At 48.0% G+C, this 10,905-nt stretch overlaps 1 long non-coding RNA gene across 2 annotated transcripts; it reads right to left on the bottom strand.

Annotated features, from left to right (window-relative positions):
- Positions 1 to 821: 821 nt before the first annotated feature.
- LOC134486975 (uncharacterized) lies at positions 822 to 8,420 on the bottom strand. Of its 2 annotated transcripts, XR_010066597.1 has the most exons (3): positions 8,273 to 8,407; positions 4,371 to 4,528; positions 822 to 2,929 (listed from the first exon to the last, which is right to left on the bottom strand). It is a non-coding gene; the product is annotated as an uncharacterized LOC134486975 (long non-coding RNA). The 2 variants fall into 2 exon arrangements; XR_010066596.1 differs by lacking the exon at positions 822 to 2,929 and having other exon boundaries at positions 4,308 to 4,528; positions 8,273 to 8,420.
- Positions 8,421 to 10,905: the final 2,485 nt, after the last annotated feature.

Here is a 10,905-nt window from a genome sequence, read left to right as displayed (position 1 = left end):
GCCACCAAAGCTGGGACCTTATGTGGCTGTTGCCTGTAGGGGGCTATGATTATAACAGTCAGAGCTGCTGGGATCACCTACCCAAGGCACTCATGAGATTGGGCTTGTTACAAGCACTTGGAAAGATGAAGGAGGGCTCTCCAGGGCCTGCCCCTCCCCAGGGCTATGTGAGAGGGGTAAGTAATTGCTGAATAGAGTCCCGTGTGATTGTGTGATAGCCCCTAAGTTGCCCAAGGGGTGCTCAAGTGACATAGCTTTTCCGAACTGGGGTGGGGTGGTGGGTGAGGCAGCTGTCTAAGTCTTCCCTATTCTTCTACGTTAACTCCTCATTCACGTCCTTGTGTATAATAACCCCAGTATGTTCATTGGTACATCAAGCAAGCCTTGGATGGAATTGTTTCTTTGGTGTGCCATTACCTTCCGTATCTAGGGCAAACAGAATAGACTCCCTGGGAAAAGTCACACAAGAGACAAGCATTAAAAGGGCAGAGAATGCTGACCCCAGTGACGGTGCACGGCAGCCCCCAATTCTGCAGAGCTAGGAGAACCCAGGCTAGATGTGCAATCCCTCTATCCAGAGGGTGGAATAGCTGCTGCCACCAACTAGGCCCTATAATCTGCACAGCATGGCACGGTACAGTCATAAGGACGGTGGGTTCCTAGAAAGCCAGGGTTTGAGCCCTGACTGCAGCTATGACCTTAGACAAATCAAATAACTCCCCGGGTTTGTACATTTGCATCTCCAGGGTGGAGCTAGCACTAATACCCACTGTTAGAATTAAATCCAAGGGGTTGGGGATTTAGCTCAGCAGTAGAGCGCTTGCCCAAGGCCCTGGGTTCGGTCCCCAGCTCCGAAAAAAAGAAGAAGAATTAAATCCAAGATGCTTGGTGCATGGCATTGAAGAGCTCAGTAAATGGAGGCTGTTGTTACGTTTCTTGTCTCCACCGCATTCTCCAACTCCTCGTGCCACTCGGACCACAACCCCCTACCTCTTTCTCTTCCCCGCCGGCTGTCTTCTACCAGATCATCGGTGGGGCCTGAACCTGGCCATTCCCTCTTCCCCCCTGCTTGTTCGCCATAAGCCTGTACCATTCATCCCCCTGGTGACCCGAATCTGAACTAAGAGATGGATGTGAGGCAGTGGAGGCCAGGGTGGTAATGTGCTCCCTTATCTCTGGGCCCTTCACCGGGGCCCAGTTAATTTTCTCTTTGATTTTAATATAGATTTATTGAAAGTTTCAGTTATCAAAACAAACTGTAGCAGCAAATTGGTGTTCTTTGCAGGCCTACAAGTACCTATAAAGCTGCCACGCTTGGGGACGGATGGCGCTCTCCAGGAGGTCAGTCATGGCAACAGGAAGTCCCTGGGGACACACACACTGCAATTTAATATTTTTCTTATTAGCCTTTTTCTCCTTGCCTAGCTAAGCCTCCCCCTTTAAATGGGAAACCAAATGGAGCCACTAGCCCAGGGAGGCTGTTCCCTGAGCTGCCCCATTCTCCGTGTTTTCTCTGCCCTAGCCTCCTCTTTGTGAGTCCTCTGATCTCCCCCTCTTTCCCCACTGACCTAGGAAAAACTCATGATGCACACAGCCCTTCCCCACCTATCCTATGTCTGAGCTAGTCAGAAGCAGAGGACCCCCCAGAAGAGGTTGGGGTCCCAAACACCTTTCAGATCTGGCATTCTATGGGGGGGGGGAGGGAGCAAAGTTTGGAGTAAAGGAGAGACACTTTCCGAAAGGAATACTGTCCTGCCAATATCTACTAGACTAAACTGAAATAAAATGAAGACGACAGAGCTGGAGAAATGGCTCGGTCAATAAAATGCTCCCTGTGTAAGCATGAGGACTTATGTTCCAATCGCCAGCACCCACTTAAACAGCCAGGGTTGGCGGTGTATGATAATCCTAGAGCTGAGAAGGCGGGGGAGTTCCTGGGGTTTGCTGGTGAGCTGATCCAGTCAAACTGCTGAGCTCCAGGTTCTGTGAGAGTCTCTGTCTCAAAAAATATTGTGAAGATGCAGTAGAGGAAGGCACCCAGCGTTGACTCCTAGCCTTGACATCCACAAACACATATATCTGCCCAAGCACACATAACCACAGACATACACACTCAGGGTGATAGATTCTAGAAAGTAGTCACGTTCTGATATCAGTACAAGGGTCATGTGATTTCATTATGACATACCCACTGCCATTTTCAATATGACCTCTCCTCTCAGTCCCAATGTGGTATTTGATACTCTGTTCTCAATCCATCCCTAAAGGGCAACCTGGTTTTTCCCATCTCCAATGGCTCTTCCACACATGCCGTAGTTCAAACCACTTACTGGCATTTACTGGTACCTCTAAGCTATAGAATCAGTTCTGTCCAGGGCTGGGTCTTCATGGCCCATTGAACTTGACAGTACCACCATTCATCGTCTCTAGCTCTGTGGTACTAAGTTGTCATACCATATCCCAATTCTCAGTGTTCTTTTCTTGTTCTTTTTTTTTTTTTCTTTTTTCTTTTTTTCGGAGCTGGGGACCGAACCCAGGGCCTTGCGCTTGCTAGGCAAGCGCTCTACCACTGAGCTAAATCCCCAACCCCTCTTTTCTTGTTCTTAAAAGCACCTGCCAGCAGCTAGGGCCACTGCCCTTCCCCAGAACTCTGACTATGACTGAGCCTCCTGACCACACTTGAATCCTGGCCCCAGTACTTATTGCTTCTGTGTCTTTGGAGAAGCTCGTTGTGGTCTCATGGTACCTTGGGTTCCTATGTCCTCTCATCTAGGCTTCTCTCTGAAATAAATGGCTTGCCTGGAGGATCTTCCTCTGAGATCCTCCAGGAAAAGGACTGTGTCTTCATCTTCTTCATAGTAGTCTCTGTGTATAGAGTTGAAGAACAGCCTCTGAGTCTGCTCCGTCAGCCGTAAGATAGGGATAACGCCTGCATCAGGATAAAGGATAAAGAAAGCACCTCTCATGGTGTCAGTCAGTGCGGAGTAGGGATTTAGTGATTGAAGTAGCCCTCGTCTGCTTTTCCTTGACCTTGGTCATCAGCTATCCACACCTCCACTTTTACTTCCTCCCACCTCATCATCAAGTTCCGCTCTCTCCAGCTGCCTACTGGGGATTACCTCTCACCAATCACAGGCCACTGCTCACCCTGGCCCCTTTGGAGTGGTGCTGATGTCCCCCCTCTAGGCCAACCTCCGTTGTCTTTCCAAAAACCATCCATTGATGGCTGCCTCCTAGTGACTCTTCCCTGTGCTCCCTATAGTTTGTCTTAAGTGCAAATGTTCCCAGGCTTGCCCTCTATGCTAGCCAGCAGCACAAGGGAGTTAGGTTATGTTCACTGTCTTTCTAACGCTAGACCCCAACCTGCTCTTGGAGAAATACCAATCCCTGGCAAGGCTCTCCCACCCCCAAACTTCCATTGCGCCCATCAGCACAAGCTACTGGGTACCACTGATAACTATCCCCTAGGGTGATCCCACTCATATCTACCACCTAGGGTGACACCACTGATATCTACCACCTAGGGTGATGCCACTCATATCAAGCTTTGTCTGGACTTCCAGACTACTTTCTTTTCATTTCTTTCTTCAGTGCTAGGAATTAAATTCAGGCTGTCATTCATACTAGTCAAGCACTGGACCACTGAACTCTGATCCCCTGTTTACTTTTTCTGCATTTTTCAGACAGGGTCTAAGTTACCTACTTCTCTAGCCCTGAATTCTCTCTCTAACCTAAATGGGCGTTGAGCTTGTGATTCTCCTGCCTCAGCAGCATCTTGAGTAGTGGGTTATAGTCCTGTACCACCATGCTGGCTTCTTCTTATTTAACTCCTCCTCTAGCCAAAGGAACGGGTATTGTTCATGAAGGCGCTTTGCACGAGGGAGCTTCAAGCCTTCGGTGACAGTGGTCTCTCTACTGGGAGTCCTTTCCCCATCCAGGAAGCCCATCTCGCTGTTCCACCCTGGGCAACACTCACCACTCCACAAGGCAGGAGCTTGTTCTGCAGCCTCGCCTCTGGGGATAAGACCCCAGGAAGGACTTTAGGAGGACATCCTGAAATGTCTCCTCCAGGAACTCCAGCTGAGTGTATATTCCAACCAATTTTTCAAAATTCAACCACACTTTAAAACATATATCTGCTTGGTGTCAGGCTCTTTGAAAGCACAGGACAAGGGCATGAACAATAAAAACAGCTCCTGCCTTCACAAAGCTTAAGTGTAGTGAGGAAGACACAAGCCACTGTCACATTGAAGATCTGAAGATGAGGTACCGAGCACAGCCTGGAAAGACGGTACCTAAGTCCAATCTTTTTTTTTAAGATGTATTTATTTATTAATATATAAGTACACTGTAGCTGTCTTCAGACATACCAGAAGAGGGCATCAGATCCCATTACAGATGGTTGCGAGCCACCATGTGGTTGCTGGGATTTGAACTCAGGACCTCTAGAAGAGCAGTCAATGCCCTTAACTGCTGAGCCATCTCTCCAGCTCCCTAAGTCCAATCTTGAGAGTTGGATAGGAATTTCCTAGAGTAACAAAGAAAGAATAGAGGGGTGAAAAGGCTGGGACATTCTAAGCGAAGAAAATAACATGAGCCAAGTGTAGCAGAGAAACCTGTAATCCCAGCACTTGGGAGGTTAAGGCAGGAACCATCACAAGTTCAAGGCCAGCCTGAGCCACACAGCAAGTTCAAGGGCAGTCTACACAACTTAGTGAGACCTTAAAATGCAATTATAGGGGTTGGGGAGTTGGCTCAGTGGTTAGGAGCACTGACTGCACTTCCAGAGGGCCCAGGTTCAATTCCCAGCACTCACATGGCAGCTCACAACTGTCTGTAATTCCCAAGATCTGATATCCTCACACAGACATACATGCAAGCAAAAAACTAAAGTAGAAAAAAACAAGGGGAACCTTAAAAATGAAATTGTAAAAGGACTGGGGATGCCAGTCAGTTGATCGAGATAGCAGCCAGAAAGCACTTGATCAGCACATTCAAGGCCCAGGGTTCAATGTCCAGGACTGCAAAACATAACAATATAAAAGCCAGCCTTTTATATTGATGGACACTGGTAATTGAAGAAGCTAAAGCAGGAGGCTTGCCATGAGTCAAGGCTAGCCTAAGCACATATGTGGTGAGTTTTGGCCAGCTTGGGCTTACAGAGAGTAAGGCCAGAAAATCAACAAACAAATAAAACAATGTAAGCAAAGGCATTAGGCAAAAGTATGGCCAATGTGGGGTTAACAAGAACCTGAAGCAGAGAATGTGGCCAAACAAGTTGCGATGGAAGATTCTAACTCCATAGGCAAGAGTTAGAGATAGCAGAACCTTCTAAAGCCTTCTTTATAAATTTTTAAATTTGACGTTAGGGTTTTGCGATATGAGCCAAGGTGGCCTTCAACTCCTGACTCTTGGGTGCAAGCAATCCTCCCCGTAGCTGGGACCTAAGACATTCTTAAGGTTTTGGATTTGATTTCGTGGAGAACCAAATTAGAGAATAATGAGGCCAGTCCTGTGTTAGACTTGAGCGGGCACTTGTTCCTATCACCTTGTGTAAATGCAAATCAAGATCAATGAGTCTGCATTTCCAACAAGTTCCTTGGAGAAGCTGATACTGGTGCCCCTCGGTCCACATTTGGAGGAGCAGGCAGTGGATCTCAACGTTCCTAATGCTACAACCCTTTTATATCCTGTTATGATGACCCCAACCATAAAATTATTTTTGTTGTACTTTATAACTGTAATTTTGCTACTGTTATGAACCCTAACATAAATTCTGCTATGTGAAAGGGTCATTTGACACCCACAAAGGATCACAACCCACAGGCTGAGAACTGCTTACTAGAGGCCTGAAGGGAGGCAAAGAGAGGGATACGAGGGGGCCTCCCTCTGTCCTACTCCTTGGTAAGAAGTACAGGCATGGGGCTGGAGAAATAGCTCAGCAGTTAAGAGCACTGGCTGCTCTTCCAGAGGATCTGAGTTCGATTCCCAGCACACACATGGCATCTTACAATGGTCTGTAATTCCAGTTCCACGGGCTCTGACATCCTCTCACAGACATAAATTCAGGTAAAATACCAATGTACATAAAATAAAAACAAACAATTAAAAAAAAAGAAGTACAGGGAGAGAGTGACAGCATGTGTGTGTACATAGGGCAGGCCTCACTTACACAGCCTGCTCACATGTGCTTTAGAAAGTGCCGTGTCTCCAGTCCAGCTTGTCCTGCCTGTGTCCACTCCTATCAGCAGGGCCAGCACCTTTTCCTGCCTGCGTAGTCTGGTTGGAGGCTGCTGTGGTGCTGTAATTTTATTTAGTATCTCTATCTTATGAGCTGTTTATTAAATACTTTCCATCTCCAGAAAAGAACCAGGTAAGGGCTTGGAGGAATTAAAAAAATACATATTCCTGCCTAAGAGTGTTTGGTGTCACTTCACAAGGGGTAGCTTCTCCTGCACTGCCCTCTGCCAGACCTGTCATAAACACACTAAATGAGGCCTGTCTCAGCTAGGCTCCCTGGGGCTCAACGGCCTCCGCAGCCCTAGCCAGAGATGAGCCTGTTTATCCCCAGATGTTTTCTCTGACCTCTAAATCAATCCCCCTGACTCAACACCTCAGTCTTCCCCTACCCTCCTCCCAGTTCCAAGCTAGATCAATTTGTAACCCTGGAGGCAGTGAGCTGTGACAGAGTCATGGACACAGGTTCTGAATCTGACTGCCTGGGTTCATAGTCCAGCTCCATGGCTTCCTAGTGGGTCAGCTTGGGGAGATGGCCTCACTTCTCTGACCTGCAGTTTTCTCATCTGAAACTTGGTGAGAGTCTTGAGCCTGTTTGGAAGATCAAATACGACCATGCACACAGCAATTTTGTTTTATTTGAATTTGATTTAATTTAATTTTTTTGGGGGGGGGGTCTGGCCTTTTTTTTTTTCCTTTTTTTTTTCTTTTTTCTTTTTTCTTTTTTTCGGAGCTGGGGACCGAACCCAGGGCCTTGTGCTTGCTAGGCAAGTGCTCTACCACTGAGCTAAATCCCCAACCCCTGGGGGGATCTGGCCTTAAACCCATGACTTACCTGCTCCTTGGCCTCTCAAACATTGGGATCACATGTACTACCATACCCCACCTTCAGACAGTATTAAACACTCCTTGGGAAATCTGAACACTGAATTATTATAATCTGTCGTTTGTTTGCCTGTTTGTTTGTGAGAGAGTCTTACTGTGTATCCTCAGATGGCCTGAAAATTATGTAGACCAGATTGACCCCTGATTTACAGAGATCTGCCTCCTGAATTCTGGGACTAAAGGTAGGCACCACTACTTTTGGCCTTACACTGGAAATACATATAATTAGGAAAATCTTCGAGTACCAAAGCCCTTGGAAATCCTGTTTAAGCCACATGTACTGTTCCCTTGTGTGACCACCACAGATCCTGCTGGATTCCCTGGGGTTTGGGAGGCAGGAGGAGGCTGGAGATGCTCAACCGAGGAACCGGCTGGAGGAGACATTAGTCAGGGAGCACTCCGGGAGCACGTTTCAACCCTACAGGGCTGAGACTCAATGTGGGAGGGGAATACCTTAAAACTACCCCACGAGTCCCCTCTGCCCAGGGTCACCCAGGCTGCCCCTCCTTTCACTGCAGTAAGAGGCAGCCTCAATCACTCATCCTAATGTCTCTATTAAGCAGGGTTATGACCAGGAAGAGACAAGAAACAAGGTCTTTTAGTGTAAAAACATAGCTCCTAGGGCTCAGTCCCAAGGGACTTCTCCTTAGTTTGCTATTTACACTAGGGCTCCTGCTTGCAGGAGGAGGCCGGGGAACCAGATTGGGCAGGATGGTTCTGCCCTGAGTTCCCTTTCTTCTCTTTTCCTGAAAACCGGATAAGGCTCATTAGCTTTCATTTCCAGTGAGAAGTCAGAGGCTCTGCATCCACTAACAGCTGTGGGGGGCCTTGAGGCTGTTTCCGTGTTAGGCTGGTATCCAGGCTGGGCATCACTGAGCTCATCACACCAGCAATGGATAAGCAGCTATAACCATGTCCTCTCGTGCCTGAGCTCCATAGGGCCTGGTCGAGAGTCTCCTCAGAACTGAAGCGGTAAGACTGGTTCCTTTGATAAACCCCACCTTCCAGGCTTAGTGTAGTGCACGAGTAATCAGACCCGGACCTAGAGTCTGAGTTGGCAGTTGTTGGTTCAGAAGCCCATGCTAACTGATACTTAGCTGTATCCCTACATGTTAAGGTCTGTGAATGACAGCACGGCAAGCCCACTTACTATTAGAGAGAAGGACTGAGGCTCCCGCAGAACCAGACTCAAATGCAACAACTCAGAACACATCAGGAAGGCATCAAAGGGAGTCAGGTCAGGTACCCAGGCTTGTCCTTCAGAGGCACAGAAAGGGTGCCAAGGCAACTGTCCTTATATGTCTGTGATGTCACTATTAGAACTTTAGCTAATGGTTTGGGAGAATCAGGACATGGGAGACAGGGATACAGATACTGAAGGTCAGTCAACAGTTTGCTCCTGCTAATCCCCAGGCCATGTTTATTCCCACTGTGCTTCTGTCTTCTTAGGGTCCTGGTTTCTCCCTCTCTTTAAAGAGTCATCCTCATGGCCAGCCAAAGTGGCCCATGCCAGTAGTTCTTAGCACTTGGAGAAAAATAACTAAGGCCGAAGGGTCATGAGAACCAGGCTGACAGGAGCACAGAGCAAAACACTGTCTCACAACCACATCTTAATAACTGGGGTGGGCTGGTGTGGAGGAATGCCTAAACGGTGGAGCCAGAGAAAATGGGCTTCACATTCCGACAATCCCTCTTCTAGGCAACGTGACCTTATTGCTGTTTCCCAGAACTCAGTTTCCCTGAGGTTTGAAGGATGGAAACTACACGTGTCAGCTAAATGTTAGGACTGCAAACACACTGGAGACAGGAGAGTTCTGGGGAAGGAAGCTTCTAGGCCAAGAATATATAAGGTGTTCTCTACTGCTGTCTTTGCAGGCTGTGAATGGAGGAGCCTTGATCAAGAAGGGCTTCAAGAGCAGAGGAACATGGGACAGGCTGAGGGAGGTGGGAGGAGTCCAGAGCCGCTGAGGGCAGCACAAAGACAGAGTGAGTTAGCACTGGTCCCAGGGGCTGCATGAGCAAGGCAGGCTTTTACATAGATATCCAGGGAACAAAAAAATACCAGTAAGGAACTTGCCCCATTAATAAATAAGAAGGCAGAAAATTAACGATGGTCTGAAAATGGCTGAGCTACTGAACTTGTTCCTTTAAATCTATCTTTAACAAGAAAAATAAAAAGAAGAGATTTGGCCAATTAGGAGGTAATGAAGACATTGTAAAAATAGTACCTGACAAGAACACATGGGCTGGGGGAGCGGGGTAGCCGAGTGAATCTCCATGACACCTTCTCAAGACAGGAGTAGGGTACCAAAGGAAGGAGCCTCCCAGATGGGGTGAGTGCCAGGATCATTTTGGCCCTGGGAATGAATAGGGACGAGGTAAAGGTCGGGAAACTCCAGATGGCACCTGGTTCTCAATCGGTGTTTTAGATGTTTGTGTGTGTGTGTGTGAGTGTGTGTGTGGTGTGTGTGTGTGGTGTGTGTGTGGTGTGTGTGTGTGTGTGGTGTGTGTGTGTGTGGTGTGTGTGTGTGTGGTGTGTGTGTGAGTGTGTGTGTGGTGTGTGTGTGTGAGTGTGTGTGTGGTGTGTGTGTGTGGTGTGTGTGTGTGGTGTGTGTGTGTGTGTGTGAGTGTGTGTGTGGTGTGTGTGTGTGAGTGTGTGTGTGGTGTGTGTGTGTGGTGTGTGTGTGTGGTGTGTGTGTGTGTGGTGTGTGTGTGTGTGTGTGTGGTGTGTGTGTGTGTGGTGTGTGTGTGTGTGTGGTGTGTGTGTGTGTGGTGTGTGTGTGTGTGTGTGTGGTGTGTGTGTGAGTGTGTGTGAGCTTGCTTCTCCCCTTCTACCACACCTTTAATCCCAGCACTCAGGAGGCAGAGGAAGGTAGATTCCTGAGTTCGAGGCCAGCCTGGTCTACAGAATGAATTCCAAAACAACCAGGGCTACACGGAGAAACTCTTGTCTCGAAAAAACAAACAGCTCAGGTCATCGAGGTTGGCAGCTTCACCTACTGAGCCATCTTTCGGCCCTTGGCAGAGCATTCTATGAACCAGGTAATGTTCTGGCACCGGCATGAAGGTGAAGAAGGGGAGTGTAAAAGCACTAGAATGTGAGCAAGGGTGGCTGGCGGACAGGGGCCACAGCAAGAAACCTGCTTGGAAGTACAAAGGATTAGACCTCTGGTGTATTTGATGTTCTCCCTGCTAGGAACTTGTGCTTGGGGTGAAGGTAAGAAAAGAACAGGAGAGGAGATAGACCGAGAACCTCAGGCTTAGGAAGGGGAAGATGGGAAAGAAAGAAACTACAAAGGAAAGACAATGAATTGGTGATGTTCAGATGGAACTTAGAAACAGAACAGGAGTGGAAGATGGGAGGGAGCGAACCATGAAAACTGCACTGCTTACCATCCTGGCTTAACACTACCGAGGCCCAGAAGATCCAAAAAGGGAACAAAAGAGACCTCCCCAAGGAGAACAGAAGGGAGTGAGAATTCATGTGCAGTTGAAGCCTGGCCCTGTACCCACTTGACCTGCTGGCTGGCTAGAAGGGACTCTATCCTCCATTAGCCTTTCTCATTCTTTTCTAGGCCAGAGTCAATCATCATCTGTAGCCCTTAGCACTATCTTTGGGCTAGCCCACTGTGAAGGAAAGCCAAAGCCCCTAGCCCACCAAGGTCAAAGGGGACTGGCCCAGAAAGCTTATCAGCTCTAGGCACTGTCTCTAAATTTGGTTCCAGGATTCAATTCCAAGTGGTTAAGCCATGCTAACACTGACGGTCTCTATGCGGGGGACAG

The sequence above is a fragment of the Rattus norvegicus genome, chromosome 5 (genome assembly GCF_036323735.1).
Source record: "Rattus norvegicus strain BN/NHsdMcwi chromosome 5, GRCr8, whole genome shotgun sequence".
Taxonomy (NCBI): domain Eukaryota; kingdom Metazoa; phylum Chordata; class Mammalia; order Rodentia; family Muridae; genus Rattus; species Rattus norvegicus.
This window is presented reverse-complemented; position numbering and strand designations above follow the sequence as displayed.